The 18,071-nt window shown below is 39.5% G+C and overlaps 1 protein-coding gene across 11 annotated transcripts in view; it reads left to right on the top strand.

Moving 5' to 3' along the window:
- drp2 (dystrophin related protein 2) overlaps positions 1-18,071 on the top strand; it is a 518,740-nt gene that overhangs the window by 376,115 nt on the left and 124,554 nt on the right. For 6 of the 11 annotated variants that reach the window (XM_087992126.1, XM_043704532.2, XM_087992123.1 and 3 more), the window contains exon 1: positions 3,206-3,347. The exons of 3 other annotated variants lie outside the window; for them this stretch is intronic. The gene's annotated coding sequence lies outside the window, so the exon portion shown is untranslated. Of the gene's footprint in view, positions 1-3,205; positions 3,348-18,071 lie in introns of those variants that run through there. 2 more of the 11 variants (XM_043704531.2, XM_087992124.1) reach the window with 2 other exon arrangements.

The following is an 18,071-nucleotide window of genomic DNA, read 5'->3' as shown; positions in this document are numbered from 1 at the left end:
CATAATGCATCTATTTGGTTTGAATTACGGGGGAGGGGTATCAGCCTCTACTGATTGTGTTTGTGTTCCTTTTTTCTGTCTGTCAATTAAAAACTCAAGTTTGGACTTGCCTAATTGCTTGCCCATATGTGATGTGCTGTATTCCTGATGAAGGGCTTTTGCCCGAAACGTTGATTTTCCTGCTCCTCGGATGCTGTCTGAACTGCTGTGCTTTTCCAGCACCAGTCTATCCCATATGTGACATTCCTCATATGGACAGTCACAAGATGCAGTGGGCATTGGAGACAAGGTAGTGTGGATTTAGAGAGTCTTCAGACAGGATTGTAGCTATGGATGGGTAAGATGTATGATGAGGTGATTACCCAATCAGTAAGTTGAGAAAATTAGGTTATCTGTGTGAGGGAGTGCCAACCATGATGGCTATGAATCATGCACAGCGTGGCATTGTGACTGCTGGTGCATGTTGTTGCTGGTGAGGGGAAACATTGGATTGCCAAAGCTTGTCCAAGTGCTCAGCCACCTGTCAAAGGTGTTTCGGCGAATACGTTTACAAGATTGTTTCTAGGACTGTGGCCACTGCAAGTTGGATATTTAATTTCTGACAACAGCCTGCCTCAATAAAGTACACATATTATATGGATGAAGATTGCACTAGTATCCAGCTTTGCAAATAGCCTGACTTTGTATCCCACATGTTCTCTACTGCCTGTAATTATATCTAAGAAAAACATGTAGGACTGGGAACAGATACGGGAAATGGAAGTATGATGATGTTCAACAAGCAAGAGGAATTTTGCAGCCGTTCAAAAGTTATAGCATGATATGTCAATCAATATCAATTATATATGTGATCTTCCTGGATCTATACTTAATTTTGTGTACTATAGACTTGACCTTCAGAAAGTTATTGAACTAACTCCACAGAGGCTGGTATCCTGTCACCGTGTCATCTTTATTTACACATGGAGAGTCCTTGATGCTGATCCAGCTCCCTTAGAACCAGCTCTCAAAGTGAACAGGATGTCTGACGCTCCTGTTCGTATCTATCAGCAATGGCTCACTGGTTGTACCAGATTCACAACCCCGATCAGGGAACTCGTATTCTCTGAGGTCCACCTGGCTGACCTCGTTAAAATCACTACAGTTATCAGCTGAAATGGCTGTTTCACCTGTGGGTTCTAGTTACCAAAATGGCAGCTCTGATGGGAAAAACCTGGAAATGAATGAAAGGCTTGGGACAAGCATCTTGAGAGAAATAATTTAACGTGCAGCAAAACTGAGTTTGCACCTCACCTTTGGGTTTCTTTGCTGCCACAAATGTCTCTAAGTGTAGAAGTCTATAGGGCCTACGTGGTGCAAGTGTGGTAGAGGAAATTGTCCTCCATTAGCTTGTAACCTGATCCTTTTGTTTCTTTAATTCTGTCTTTGTGCCATTCTTAGGTCTGTGACCTTGATTTAAATTGCTTTTTGTGGCCCAAGATTTCCCTTACTGTGGCCTTACGTGTGCTTATCTTCTTGGCAGTGTAGATCAAATTCAGTTGTAAATATTTTCTTTCTTTTCTGCTTTCCCAACCTATAATCCTGTGTCATTCTTTAAAGTTTTGCCTCACATACTAGGGATTTTAACTTTACCCATGGAATCTCAAATTTCTGCTTGTTCTCTTGGGACTGTTGCTGCAGACCACCAACATAGTTTGCAGACAATATCTGTTTTGCACTAAAAGTCTACAGTCAGTGTTAACTTTGAAAACAAGGTCATGTTTCATAAGAACTGAGGACTTCCACGATGATGTTTACATTGTGAACCAGAAATAATTAGTTGGAGTGAATTCAATTTGTAACAACTAACACTATCTTAAATTGGATTAAAACATAAATGAAAGCAACTTATTCAACCTTGAAATCTCAGATGGTAGAATACACTGGCTGGAATTTCTCCCTGAGATGGAGTTGGTTTCAAGGTGGGCACACAGGCAATGAGGGGTTGGTTTCTGGTCAGAAATGGCTACCTATCCACTAACAGCAAATAGCAACCCTGCAATGAACGTGCTATTTGAGGGCATTCTTCATTTGCCGTCTGATTTTTTTCAGATGGTGGCAGGCCCCTTGAAGGGGCTGGGCATGTAGTTGGAGCAGTGGCATTTCCTGGTGGAGGCCTGGATAGTGGAGTTGGTGTCAAAGGTTCATTCTGCAAAGCAGCTTAACATGAATCTATTGGGCTGTGAGGGCTGTGACATCCTCTGTAGAGGTGCCCCCTCAGTAATAATGGCCAAGTAGCTGTGACCACAATCCAGTCTGTAACATTTAGTCTCCATCTTGAGGTACCCTCACTGTTCCCCACCTACAGCATTGTATTCAGCTGCCCGGCAGCATTTCCAATCACAGAGAACCTCAGGTCATCCATTGGCTGTGGAAGGCACCTTCTGCCTGATTTGGCAGCCACTGCACTCTATCACTCCATTTCTGCGTTCCTGACCCAGAACCCAGCCCGCCATCAGCAACAAGGCCTGAAACTAAAATTGAGCCCCTTGAGTCTGAAGGTTCCAGGTTGAAATCAGAGTTCAGGACAGGAGCATAAAAAGCAAGGCAAACACTCCAACTCGGTACTGACAGACAGCTGCACTGCAAGAGGTGTCATCTCTCAGATTAACAGTTAAACTGAGGCTCTATCTGCCCTTTCATGTGGACATTAACTATCCCATGGCACTATTTTGAAGAAGGGTAACCCCTGTAACCTATCTAATTTTTAACCACCAATCAACATCACAAGACCCATTACTTACCCTTCATCATCACATTGTTGTTTGTGGGAGTTTACTGTGCAAATGTTAACTGTTGTATTTACTACATCCTTATGCTTGAAAAGTATTTCATTGACAAAAGTGTTACAGGTTGTCTGGCTGTTGGGAAAGACAGTGTATGAATATCTATTCTTGATCCAGTTTTTCTACTTATAATGAGTACCAGGCCTCCAAAAGACTCAAATTTGGAGCTAGATTTAACTCATCTGACAGCAGACCAAAAGGACAAAGAATGTGCTTGTCAATTGGAAATGCTGAGACTGGAGGCTGCAGAGGCCTGGTGCCAGCATGAGGAGGCTCAAGACAAATGCACATAGAGAAAAGAACAGTGTAAGCTCGAGGAGAAAGGAGAATGTCATAAATAAACAAGTAAAAGGACAGCAAGCATCAATATGAGAAGCACACTGTGGAATGCTACTGCTGATTCAAGGATGAAGACAATGATTCTGAATCCCAGCATATGGAAGTTTTACGCAAGCATAAAGTGGATGAAAAAGCAAAGCAACACTTGATCTGACCGTCTGAAGATTCTCAGTGGTGAGTCTGGTGAGTGAGAGTCAAGTACTGAACTCATAAGTCAATGTAAAAGAACTTTACTAATCGTAGTCTTAAAATGATTACTATGCATGGATTCTTAAGGGGTTCTGAATGGGACAAAAAACAAGTGGAAAGCTTGACCATCATGTTGTAGCACAGTCCATGTGGACCTAATAAGAGCGTCAAGTGATATTGCAAAGTCCAGAAATCTCAATTTTTGTGATTCGATATGAGAAACATTCCAGCAGCAGGAACATCAGCTCCTCCTAACCCATAAGGAAACCTGGTAAATCATTACTTCCCTGAACCTCATCTGGGCAGTAGTCTTCTCATGCAGTTTAGAGAAAGTAAGGACTGCAGATGCTGGAGAGTCAGAGTCGAAAATGTGGCGCTGGAAAAACACAGCAGGTCAGGCAGCATCCAAGGAGCAGGAGAGTCACTATTTTGGGCATAAACCCTTCATCAGGGATGTCCTTCCTGATGAAGGTCTAATGCACGAAACATTGACTCTCCTCCTTCTCATGCAACTTCCCAGACACTGTGCATTAGACATGCTACTAAAGTAATGTTAAAATCTGAAAAACAGTAAAAGACATGAACGTTTGTATCTCACTGTGTCCCTGATCCGGTTGTTATGAGGATGTGTGATCCATTTCAAAATGCACATATTGAAATGATGTTGGTACCAGGTAATGTAAAGGTGATTAGCAAAGTATCACAATTTTAAATCCTCATAAGTCTTTTTCTTGTCAAGGAGAGGGATGGTGTGGTGGATAGTGGGGTGTGGATAGATTGTGGGGAGGGAGTTGGTATTAATTAGTGCTGAAGCTAAGCTTCACATACTATGCACTTACTGCAACAAAAAAACTCATCTTTCGAACATTGCAGCCTCTGCTCTAACATCATCTCTAAATACTGCAAGAATGCTTTTTGACAATTTTGTCAACTCCAGACTTTAACACTTTTATGTATTTTCTGCTGTCTCTCAAGATCAGTCCTTTATAAATTGTGATTCACTACCTATATTATATTGTTTTAATTCCCATTCCCTCAGTGGTCCTGTCTTCATTGAAGTTCATTGATCCCTTGTCACAAAATGCATCATTTGCAAATTTCTAGCTTCACCAGGATATATGTCCATAATTTCCTTAAATTTTATGTTCCACCAGTTTCAGAGCTCTGGCTCCTTCCAGTCTCCCATTCCATTCTATCTTTAGCCAAAAGCTAATAAACAGCTTAATTTCACTCATTGAAATGCTGTCTGTATGGCTTTGTTTGAATCTGTCAAGAATTTAGGACACTTCTGTGGTTGAATGAGGAGAACATCACAGGTAAGTTAATGAATGTTAAGAGAGTGCTTTGTGGAAATGGATCCACCATATTTTAAGACAATTGTTGAGTACAATGTTTCAGATGACGTTGCACACATAATGCAAAGATCCCAACATCTTTTGGTAACATGCTCAATGGGTTCCATAATAAACTTACCACAGAGTATCTTTATCTTCTTGAAATCACCATCCTTATTAATCATCAAGTACAGGAGACAGGACTGATTACAATGATTTAGATTCTAACCACTCTCTACATAGCTTGCACCCATGCCTATATTAAAGAGCAACATTCAATCAGTGTGAGTTCTATCTTTTAATAGATTCCTCACAGCAGAACCTCTAACAACTTACCATCGAATAAGTAGCAGAACATTGTTGACCATGTATCTTCATGTACCGTTGTGAACAGTTACTCATTGAGCAATTTTTCTGCCACCACCAAAGTCTCTTTTCATGGTGATTTGCAATCCTGTAAAATCTGGCACCTCGCACTATAAGTTAGGCATGCTGAGTAAGTTGATCATATGCCATGAAGCTATTCAAATTATTAAGTGGAAATTGCTGATTTAAAACTCAGTATGGTCTATCCTTTGGGCTTCCAGAGATATACACATTGGCCAGTACAAGTCCACTTTCACCACTTCATTGAAACATTTGCAGTATAGATACAAAATCTTGCAAAAAAGAGGGCAAAAAATCAAAATACTGAATTGCATGGAAGAACAGCAGGGGAACAGTGAAGTGCTTTTTTTTAAGTCTAATGTACTTTTTTTGGTAAATCTATAATAGTGAGTAAAATGATTTTTTTTCTTGTTGATATGTTTTATTGAGATCTACCTCAAGATTAAACTTTTTTTAAAAAATATAAAGCCTAGGTATCAAGTTATCATAAAGCAGTGTTTTTAGAGCAGTAAGCCTGTGCTATTTTCTGGGTTTAAAGATTATTAAGGTGCAAAGATGGCCTTTAGTAAAACAATGTGCTCTTTCTGTTGAATGTGGGAGATTAGGGAGAATTGCAATGTTATTAATGATTATGTCTACAGGACGTGTGTTTGGTTGCAAATCATATTGAATTATGACTCTGTGACTCGAGAACTGTTGATTTCCTTGAATTCCGTATCTGCTTGTATTCCCCAAAGCATTTTGCGCAAAACATGAAACTTTCCCAAAGAGACTTTATTCCAGAGAATGCTTATAGCAAAGTATTCAGCTCAGCTGTGTGATATTCCCAGAAGCTAGGAAAATTAAAGGAGAAATAATCTGAGGACAGCAACAGTTTAAAATCTGTCTTAATTTAATTAGTTGATCTGTAGTCACAGGCACACTGCCTAGATACATAATCAAGAGAAATGCAGCTCCCTTGGCTTGCCAGCTGCAGGGGAGGAACTGTGCTGGCGAGTTATGTTTGGAATTTTTAGAATTGAGAGCATGAAATATTTCTGTGAGGAAAACAACAAAAGATTATTAAGCCAAAATGCTAATGTCTTGTTTACATTGATTCTTTTGCTGCAGACAAGTAGAATGCCTTTCTTTCATTCTTAAATAGTTTGTTCTGTACTTGTCAATTTGTAATGTTAAGGTTTCAGGGATCAAATAGTAATATTTAAACCTCTATTTGTCAATTCTTTGTGAGATTAGAGGCTCTTGTTAAACGCCAGACAGCCTGCATGGGAGTTTATCTTTTATGCTCTGGGCGACGTTGACCAAGGTTGCATTGCAAGTCAGTCCCGAGTTGCCTGCAATAATTAGGCTGATGGCATCCCAAACTGATATTAGGAAGGGAAATCCAAGTTCCTGACATCACAGTGATCCTAAAGAAATGTTTATATTTGTCAAGGAAACAAAGGTTTATGACTGGTAAAGAAAGTTTGGAAGGAGTAGTTTTCCAAAGATGTTGCCCTTACCATCCTCAGTGCTGGATGTTGCAGGACATGGGAGGTGGACTCAAAGTAAGTTTATCAAGTTGCTGCAGCATGCTGTGAAATAGAAAATGCTGCTATCATGTTTCACTGGTGATAAATTGAAAGTAAGGGCTGAATCCTATATTTTGTTTGGCTAATTGTGAGTCTTATCACGTGTATGAGAGGGATTTTTACTGCAAGGCCCAGCAAGATTTCTCATCATACTTCACCAAATCCATCTCATAAACAACCTACTCCACTCCATAGTGTCCCTCCCATCTGAAGTGATCTCAATCTTATCACACTCCATTTCCAGAGCAATTGCTACTTAGCAGATGTCTGCTGAAAGACCAGCATCTCTTGTGCCTGGAACATCTTTAAAAGTCCATTGTCAGGACAGGCACTGTCAGTCCAAAACAGTTCCTGATATTTGCCCAGGACATGGCAAGCACTTCTCCTCTACAGGAAAGGACTTGAAGATCCTGTTAGATTGGAGATGCAGATGTGGGTCTTTCTCGCCCAACTAAAACCAGCAGGGGATGCCACAATGTTTAAGACATTCACAAGCACTAATTCCCCTTTGTTGGCAAGTTGCTGTTACCAAGTGAGAAACTTACCACATCCATCAGCAAAAGCATAAAAGATGGTGCAAGATGCGCCAACATTGAGATAGGCCTTGCTGAACTTTCTCATCTGATTCTGCCACAAATCTCATCATAGCCCACATCGCATAGATCATGATACAATTCCACCCTTTGGGACCAGTGGAATCTAATCAAAGAATTCTTCTCTTCTGAATAATGTCAAGCTTCTCTCATAATTTCAGTTGAATGACCTATTCTCTTAATGGTGTGGGATTTGGCAGAATGCTTAAGTAAGCTACGATAATTACACTTTACCTTTATGGACTAATCCAGGGATTCATTGCAATAGTCAGTTTCCTAAGAGGACTTTAAAATAAATTGTTTTGGTAGGTTTCATATGAGGAAAGTTTAGAAAATTAATATAAGAGGACAAAGCAAAAGTTCAGGGTGGTGGTGTTGGTGATGATAATCAGAGTATGATCAGAAAGGTCAGCATCGCAAAAAATGGTAAAAAGACAGACTTAATGGATCTTCATTTGAATTAATGTAGAAGTCATAACAAGATGGATGAATTTCCAGTACTATTTGATCAAAAGACTACAATATAGTTATCACAGAGAGATGTGGCTTCAAGATTCCCAAAACAGGAAACAGAATATTCAAGGGTATTGAAATTACAGAAAGAGAAGAATATAAAAAAAGGGAAGTGGTCTGTCTATGTTAATGAAGGATGAGATAGTGCAAAACTATCTTGGCTTAGGTGATCATAATGTGAAATCCGTTTGGGTGGAGATAAGAAATAGCAAGGAAAAGAAATCACTAGTAAGAGTAATTTATAGACCCCAAACAATTGTTACAGTGTTAGAGAATGATTACAAAAGGAATTACAATAATCCTGGGCAAATTTGAACTTCACATTGATCTGACAATCAAAGGTAGTCTTCAGATGACTTCATAGAGTGCATAGAGGACAGTTTCTTTAAACAATGCTTTCTTGGGTCAACCAGGAAATCTGCTATTTTAGATCTAGTAATGTGTACTGAAGCAGGATTAATTAGTGATTTCTTAGTAAATGATCTTCTGAGTGAAAGAGATCATAACGTGATAGGGTTGTACATTTAGTTTGAGGGTGAGAATCGTGGGTCTGAAATGGATGTCTTGAAAATCAATAATAAAGGTATGAGAATAGAGTTAGCTACAATGGACTGGGAAAATAGGTTAAAACACACGATAGTGGAGAAGCAGTGACAGACATTTGAAGCGATATATATAAACTATCTGCAACAATATATTTATTAATAGTCATTTGGTAGTATACAACTTGTGAATTACCAAAAAAGGCACATCTGTTAAAACTTTTAATCTTGCAATGTTCAGGACAATTTGCAAGAATACCAGTGGAAACATGGAAAGCAATACGTAGACGGTATGAGAAGATAACTCAGATTAGATTGCAGGTCAATTTCGATTGGTAAAGGGGTTGCCCTGGAGAGTGCACCAGTTAATGCTGATTTTATTTTTAATTTTCACTTTTTTCTTGACATGGTTACACAAAACATTTAACTAAAAGCATTCCCATTAAGACTAGATATGTTTTCAAGCTTATCATTCCCACCCTCTGATCCCCTCCCCCCCCCCCCGCCCGCCCCAGTGCCACCCCCCAGCAAAAGCCTGCTTTTCATCAATTTAAACATTGAGGAGATCACACAATTCTCCTTGAACTAGTCATTTGCAATAGCACAAGAGGACCAATAGTAGGAAGATTGGTCTGGGATCATGATTTCCGCACCTGGAATGAAAAGAATTGGATTAGCACCAGTATCCCAAAGAGCAAAATACGGCAAAGACAGATGGCCATGAGAAGCTGCATTGGGATGAAACATGGCAAATGCTCATCAGGAGGATGCCATTTCTGCTTGACAGGGCACTGGTTGTTTTTAAGTCTTTCACATTACATGCTGTAATGGCTGCTGATTGGCACAGTTACATTGTTACAGAAGAGCTGAGAATATCACTGTGCAGTTGCAACCGCAATTCCTGTGCCATATTTTCAATTCTAGGACAAAAAGGTGGGAAGACTACGGAATCAAACTTCACTCCATCAAGGTCTGTGAAGAATCAATGAAAATCTGTTTACAGATTGCCGACTTAACAAATTAAGAACAGAGGGAGACCACATTGCTTCATGAGCTTGCTCCGCCATTCAATAAGATTATGGCTGGTCAGATTACTGACTAACTGGAAGATTCCCAGACAATATTGCTGGAACTGCATCTGCAGCTGCCACAAAACACTCTGGATGAAAGGTCAACGTATGACGAACTTCAGAATATCTGACTGTCACAGCTGACAGTTTCATTGCTATATTCCATCAAAGACTAATTGCCCTCACTTGTACCCAGAAAGTAAAGCCAGTTAGCGAGTAGGACTGTGTGTTCTTGTATCTTGCTCATGGACATCTGGCTGTCTCTCATTCCCTACCTTCCTGCTCATCTCTATCTTGTAGGGTGGCAATCACCCAGAAAATTACATCCATATAGTTCTCTGTCTCATGGATTCATCTCAGTGATTCTAAATGCTGCTCAAACGTGTGCAGCCAATGATATTGACTGTATTTGGATAATCTGGTGTAAGTGAAGTCTCTACAACTCACCACATGTGACAGAATAGCTATTTCATTCAATTGGGCTTCCCTAACATACATTAAACTACCATATAACATACTTTAACCTTACTTTTGTCCTGTTTACTAAAAATTGGAGACTAGTATAAAATAGAATTTCCTCACACTTAGTATAAATCAGCTCCTCTCCTGTGCCTATAAACTTTTATGTTCACTTTGCTCATTTCAAAAGTTCAGTTTTTCAAAATTACTGGAGTTAAGAGTCCCTAACAAATCAGCTCTTGGCTTTTCTGTGAAATGACATTTTCTTTATCTTGCTGATGATTGAACATGATTAAACATCACTGACAGCAATGTGGTAAAAGAAAAATCAATCTGTTTATTCATTGTCGTTATTAAAGGGTGAATATTGGCCGAGGATGGGTAAGACTCCTTCAAGTAATACCATTGGATGTTTTATCTTCTCCCGAATAGGTGGAATGGCTTCAGTTTAATATCTCATTTAAAATACATTACTGCATTCCCTCAGCACTATACCAAACTTATAGTAGATTGATCCAAGTTAATGCTCTTACTGAGTCAAAACTACACTAACTGAAGTAAGACCACCAGGAATTGATTTTTTTAAAATTGTGTTAAATAATTGTACATTAGGTGTGTTTAAAGCATTTCTCATCATTAAACAGCAACAGTTACAACTGTTGCTATGAAAATGTTATGATTTTTGGACTGTTGGGATTCACGTTGACTGGGATTCTCGTTACAGTCGAACAGCGTGTCGCTGGAAAAGCACAGCAAGTCAGGCAACATCCGAGAGTGCAGGAGAGTTGACGAATGCTTCCTGTTGATGGGCTTCTGCCCGAAACGTCGACTCTCCTGCTCCTCAGATGCTGCCTGACTGCTGCGCTTTTCCAGCACCACATTTTCAACTCTGATTTCCAGCATCTGCAGTTTTCACTTTCTCCTGGGATTGTAGTCATCTGACCAGTTGAATGGCTACTCACCAAATTCAGATTGGCCCTGCACAAAAAGCTTCCACAATATAGACATAACACTATGCAAGGGCACAAATCAAACCAGAGGATTATGGTTTGATATAAGGAGGAATAGTAGACATGTTCTCTACTTTGTAGCGAACATATAGCAATGTCTATCTCATGTTAGTGTTTGGTCGGTAATCACTACTACGTTACTTGGGCAAAACTCTTTATTTATACAGCTTTTCAGGAAAAGAATTGGCTGATTAGAAGGAAACAAATCCATTCCAATGTGAAATAGGCAGGTTGAGTAAGGTAAACACATGGCAGATGAAATATAATGTGGATAAGAGTGAGGTTATCCACTTTTGTAGCAAAACCAGCAAGGCAGATTATTTTCTGAACGACAATAGTTTGGAAAAAGGGGTACTGCAACAAAATCTGGGTATCCTTGTACATCAGTAATCGAAACTAAGCATGTAGGTACAGTAGGTGGTGAAAAAGGCTAATGGTTTCTTGGCCTAGACAGTGAAAGGATTCAAGTACAGGAGGAGAGATGAATTGCTGCAAATATTCCGGAAATTGGTGAGCCTATACCTGGAATACTGTGTGTAGCTTTGGTATATTTATCTGAGGAAGGATGTTCTGGCTATGGAGGGATTGCAATGAAAATTTAACAAATGGATTCCTAAGATGGCAGAACTGACAGTTCAATTAGAACTATATTTACTGTAGTTTAGAAAATTGAGGGGATCTCATATAAACTTATCAAATTCTAATGGGTCTAGACAGGGTAAATGAAAGAAGTTGTTCCTAATGAGTGAAGAGTCCAGAACCAGGGGTCGCAGATTAAGTATATGGTATAGGTCATTTAGGACTAAGATAAGGAGAAATTGCTTCATCCAGAGAGTGGTGAGCTTGTGGAATTCTCTAGCATAGAAAGTGTTTGAGGCCAAAACATTGAATGTTTTCATGAAGAAGTTAGGTATAATTCATAGGGTTCAAAGGATAAAAGAGTATGGGGAGAAAGCAAGAACTATGTATGAGTTTGATGATCAGCCATGATCATATTAAATGGTGGAGCAGGTTCAAACGGCTGAATGACCTGCTTCCGCTCCTATTTTCTATGTTCCAGCCCCATGCTGATGCAGTAGTTCACTTTAATTGGCGATACAATGATAGTAAAGAGGACTTCATACTTGGCTAATGCCTAAACCAAAAGATATGATGAAATGTAGATTTAGTTAAGTTTGACAACTAAGACAGCTGAGATTTCAGAAACAGAGATTCCTCTCACAAAGGTAGCCAGGTAAAAGTTCACCCTTCCAATAACACCACGCACCATTTGGCAATTTATTCACAGGAGTTCAGTTTGAACTGTGATTGTAAAATGAGATGACATGCATACAAACAATGGAAATCCAAAGCAAAGGGAGAAGTGGGAACTGTGGAAAGGTGGAAGGACAACTCCAATGTGTAAACTAGCTACTTTGAATAACTATATTAAGAGAGAATTGCATAAATACATATTTTTAAAAGCACAACTGGAGGTTAGCAAAATGGTAAATAATAAGCACAGAAGATTAAATATTCCAAAGAATATAATGACCCATGCATCGCTTTAACCCCAGATGAGCCAACTCCAGAGTGTAAGTGTTTGGAGTTTCATGTACTGATTGCATTAGACAAATATTCTGCAACCAACATAATAATGAGTTTGGGAATAGAATGGTCCAGTTTGAGATATTGTTCGATTGTTAGATAACATCCACAATGGACTGTTTTTTGTGGAACTTTTTTTTCTCTATTTATAGCCCTAATGCCACATGCTAGTTATTAAAGTGTTTTCACTAAAATCATACAGTAGGCTAAAATCCAATCCAAACAGCCAATATTCTTCCAGGAAGCATTCTACTTTCAAGTGATAGAAACACAAATTAACCAATTACAATTATCTTAACAGTCACAACTGTGATAACAAGGGAAAAACAGTTATTTTTTATTGCTGTTTTGGATATTAGACCACAATGTATTTCATTTGGTGAAGATCATCCATGGAGCAACTATGCCTTCCATTGGTATGCTGTAAGTTTATTCTTAAATGATACTAAATTCCAATTTTTTATTGGGTATCTATCTTAATTGCCAGTCCATTTAAACCAATGATTGCCATGTTTGCAATGTAAAATATTGTATATCGTAAATGATGACAGAAGATGTTGGAGTGCGTCATGTCTAAATAGAAAAAAATTTTACTGACAATTCAGGATTATGCACCCATCAGGTGACTAATGTGCCAGTTTCTGAAATTTCTCAGTTACAGAATTATCCAATTATGTAAATGAGGAAGTTTTTTCATGTTGACACCGCATTCAGTGACAAATACCACACTTATGAATCTGCAGCAGTGTACTAAGACTGTACAATATTCTAAGCATTGCCTGAGCTATATCTTTATTCAAATTTTATGCAAAATTGCAGAAATTAGGTCAAATGTAAAATTTATTTAAGACTTACTCAACCCTAAACCATTACTGAACAATTTAAACTGAAAGGTATAGCAAATATTGACTGTAACTACCGTGTTTATGTGAAAATTGATTGTTAATTTTATGTATTTGCTTTTGTTCTACTGTAACTTAATTCAGAATGGATTTTCTAAATGCAAGGACAACTTTAAATATAATTATTTTGCTTTCATATGTTTAAACATTGTTACAGTAAACCAGCAGTAGTCAACCAACTGGTGCAGACTCAAATCTGTTATGTTTTACTTTTAATAACGTAAATGATATCACTTATAAAGGAGCAACACAACAGCAAAACAAGACTACACAGCTGATCAAAAATTCACAACAATTGTACTACAAAGATGTTATGATCATAAAGAATTGAGTTTTCTGTTGAAAGAGGAGATTAAGTAGATGTCTATACTTCAGAGAATGGTACAGGCAGAGCAGTGATCGCACAAGCTTTTGGCTCAAGATTTACAAGTAGTGCTGGATCTGAAGATAGTGAAAACATTCTCCTGTATAAAACAGAAAAAAAGACAAGGATCCAGCCCTCTTGAAGCAGCTTGGTATTTTCATGTCAATTCCTGAATTCACTTTTTATTGATCATCAGTGCTTTCAGATCAGCCACAGGGCACAATCATCATCAGAGGGAAACATTTTTCAGGTATCCAGCATTTGTGGGGTGGGGTGATCAGCACTTGCATCCTGTTCAGCAGGACGCTTTGTCAGGTTCTTTTGTTTCAGATAACATTGACCCTGCAATGTTATCATCAATGGTAACATTTAGGACATGAAATTTGGATTCATAATGTAAAGACATTGTCGTTTTCTTTTCCTGTATTTTTGATTGTGGACTGAAATAGGAAAACAAATGTTTTAAAACCAGATTGTTGGACGATTGCTACAAGTAAAGCAAGTAACTGGACATCCAATGTAAATGCTGTTTGTGGAGCAGCAGTTTTAGAGTTCCAGTTTCAGATGAGCTGGACCCAAGTGGGGAGAGGGTTGAGCATGATTGGAGACTCGGCCAGCAACAAGCAGCTGATTGGTCTATGGTCTAGTGATCAGTTATCGATGACAAAGGTCTTCTGCCAATCAATAACTGTGTGATTGGCTCCCAGGGAGCTGAGGAACTTGTGAATGTTTGGCCAAAGACATTGGATCTCCACAAGAACTCAAGTTGTCTATTTCCTCTGCAGTAAAATGAAATGTTTAGCCGAAATGAAGTCAGTTATTTTTGCAGTCACAGAGTCATGGAGATGTACAGCATGGAAACAGACCCTTTAGTCTGTGCTGACCAGATATCCTAACCCAATCTAGTCCCACCTGCCAGCACCCGGCCCATATCCCTCCAAACCCTTTCTGTTCATATACCCATCCTGATGCTTTTTAAATGTTGCAATCATACTAGCCTCCATCACGTCTGCTAGCAGCTCATTTCATAAACGTATCACCTTCTGCATGGAAAAGTTGCCCCTTAGGTCTTTTTTATATCTTTCCCCTCTCACCTTAAACCTATGCCCTCTAGTTCTGGACCCCCACCCCAGGGGAAAGACTTTGCCTATTTAGCCTATCATTGCCCCTCATGATGTTATAAACTTCTATAAGGTCACCCCTCAGCCTCCGACACTACAGGGAAAATTAGCCCTAGCCGATTCAACTCTCCCTCTAGCTCAAATCCTCCAAACCTGGCAACATGCTTGTGAATATTTTCTGAACCCTTTCAAGTTTCGCAACATCCTTCCAATAGGAAGGAGACCAGAATTGCACACAAAATTCCAAAAGTGGCCTAACCAATGTCCTGTACAGCCGCAACATGACCTCCCAATTCCTGTACTCAATACTCTGATCAATAAAGGAAAGCATACGAAACGCCTTCTTCACTATCCTACCTACCTGTGACTCCACTTTCAGGGAGCCATGAACCTGCACTCCAAAGGTCTCTTTGTTCAGCAACTCTCCCTAGGACCTTACCATTAAGTGTATAAGTCCTGCTAAGATTTGCTTTCCCAAAATGCAGCACCTCACATTTATCTGAATTAAACTCCATCTGCCACCTCTCATCCCGTTGACCCATCTGGTCCAGATCCTGTTGTAATTTGAGGTAAATCTCTTTGCTGTCCACTACACCTCCAATTTTGGTGTCATCTGTAAACTTACTAACTGTACCTCTTATACTTGCATCCAAATCATTTATGTAAATGACAAAAAGTAGAGGACCCAGCACCAATCCTTGTGGCACTCCACTGGTCAGAGGCCTCCAGTCTGAAAAACAACCCTCCACCACCACCCTCTGTCTTCTACCTTTGAGCCAGTTCTGTATCCAACTGGCTAGTTCTCCCTATATTTCGTGAGATCTAACCTTGCTAACCAGTCTCCCATGGGGAACCTTGTCAAACACCTTATTGAAGTCCATATGGATCACATTCACCGCTCTGCCATCATCAATCCTCTTTGCTACTTCTTCAAAAAACTCAATCTGATGAAGGAGCAGTGCTCTGAAAGCTTTTGATTTCAAATAAACCTGTTGGACTATAACCTAGTAACGTTTGACTTCTAATTTTTTCCACACCAGTCCAACACCAGAGCCTCCACTTCACAGTTACTTTTGCCTCAGCAGTTGCTGTAAGTTTTGGCACTTAACCAATAAGCCAGACTTTATAAGTAATAACCAGCCACCGTGTACCTTCTGAAAGTAATTGGAAGTATTTGGCGAAAGATTATTAAGCAATAGCCTGTCCTGACAAGCCAAAAGGACCATCGAACTGATCCCTGTCAATAGGGACACTGAACGGCCTTCCCAGCCTTTCTCCACACCCATTTGACCCATTTTGTTTTCCTGAAACAAAAACAAAAAGTGCTCATAAAATTCAGTAGGTCTGGCAGCATCGTAAGAAGAAAGCAAAGTTAATGTTTCAAGTCCAGTGACTCTTCATCAGAACACTTTTTTTCTGTCTGTCTATCTATATGTGTGTATAAGGAGGTTTGATTTGAAACTCCTAGCATTACTAGTTGACAGCTCTTTATTGTTTATCTGTAGCTAGAGATTAAAAGACCTGAGACTAAAAGACAGGGTAAATTGCGGGAATTTGGTAGTTGCTAAAATCTTTGACTTTTGTGTTGAATCCAGAATAGCAGGGTGTGACTTCCAGCAAGTTACCACAATGAGGATCAACAATAGCATCCTCTCTAGTGGCAATACTGAAGCTGAATGGTGTAGAGTGCACTGTGTGGACGTCGTCTGTAATCACTGGAACCATGTGACATAGCAGTTTCATCATATCATTCAAACCTTTAAGTGCATTATTGAGTATAGGCATTGGGAGGTCATATTGTGACTGTACACGACAATGGTTAGGGATACTGCATTCGATTCTAATTTCCCTGCTATAGGAAAGATGTTATGAAATGTGAAAAGGTGCAGAAAAGATTGGAGGGTTTGAGCTATCTGCTGCATAGGCTGGAGTTGTTTTGCCTGGAACATTGGAGGATGAGAGGTGACTTTATAGAAGTTTATAAAATCATGAATGGCATACATAGAGTGAATAATCATGGTCTTTTCCCAAGGAGAGGGGAGTCCAATACTAGAGGGCATAGATTTAAGGTGAGAGGGGAAAGATTTAAAAGGGACCTAAGGGGCAACTTTTTCACACTGAGGTTAATACGTGTATGGAATGTGCTGCCAGAGGTAGTGTTGGAGGCTGGTACAGTTACAACATTTAAAAGTCATCTGGATGAGTACATCAATAGGAAGGGTTTAGAGGGAAATGGCCAAATGTTGGCAAATGAGACGAGATTAATGTAGGATATCTGGTCGGCATGGATGAGTTGACCGAAGAGTTTGTTTCTGTGATGTATACCTCTATGACACTATAGCCTATTGGTTGATGGGATTACTATTTTCCAATATTGTACCTCGTACATCCATTGGTTAAATTTGCTCATCATTCACTAAAGAACAAGAGTTAATCTATTAAATTGTCCCAACACTAGTGTATTACTTAAAGGATGAAGCACTTAACTTGTAGTTTTTTGAAGTGTTTTAGTAAGTTCCTGGATTTGGCAGAGTGTTTTTCTGCATCCTCACAGGGAGAACGGTGGATTTGGATATTCATCTGTGCAAAGCACAGAACAGGTATGGAGGCTACATTTTCAATAGCACTGATACTGCAACAGAAGAGCCGAGACAGCAGAGAGAGGAAACTTTTCTTGAACCCTTTGCCAAGTTGTAGTTGGACTTCTTCATGCTCCTTGACAGGGACAGGAGGCTGTCTTGCAGGCAAGCTAATGCACCTGGTATTTCGGTGTGCATTCCCATCGACATTTTCTCTCTCTGCTATCCATCAAGGTTCTCAGCTGAGGTATGTGCAGCCAAATGCATCTCTCACCTTACCTTCTCATGAGCTGGCACATCCACTTGCCCTGACTGCATCCCACTGGTAAATCATCAGTTGTCAATTCAGACTCTACACAATCCTGGAATGCATATGCAGCACTGAAATGATGGCTGCAAATGTCTTCATTTACGTGGCAGTGTCTTTCTCTCTCTCTTCCTTATGGAGCTGCTATTGCTGAATAAGAAGCAATTCCTTGGTGTCTGAAAGCAGAAAGTCATCAGGGAAAGGGGTTGGTGTGGAAATGGAGTTGGGGCGGAAAGAGACAGGTTTTGATTACACCATTCAGCAACTTGCTTATCATACTAGAGAGCAGGAAAAGGGTGAGCTTGGAGTTGAGAAAAGACATAAAGTAAGAACATGCTGTCATCATTGGTGTGTTTATGCCTCAGAGTTATGCAGAAAT

The sequence above is a fragment of the Chiloscyllium plagiosum genome, unplaced genomic scaffold, assembly GCF_037043375.1.
Source record: "Chiloscyllium plagiosum isolate Xiang-an unplaced genomic scaffold, Cpla_swu_hap1 HiC_scaffold_11, whole genome shotgun sequence".
In the NCBI taxonomy this organism is placed as follows: domain Eukaryota; kingdom Metazoa; phylum Chordata; class Chondrichthyes; order Orectolobiformes; family Hemiscylliidae; genus Chiloscyllium; species Chiloscyllium plagiosum.
Note: the sequence above shows the minus strand (reverse complement) of the source record. Positions and strands in the feature narration are given on the sequence as shown.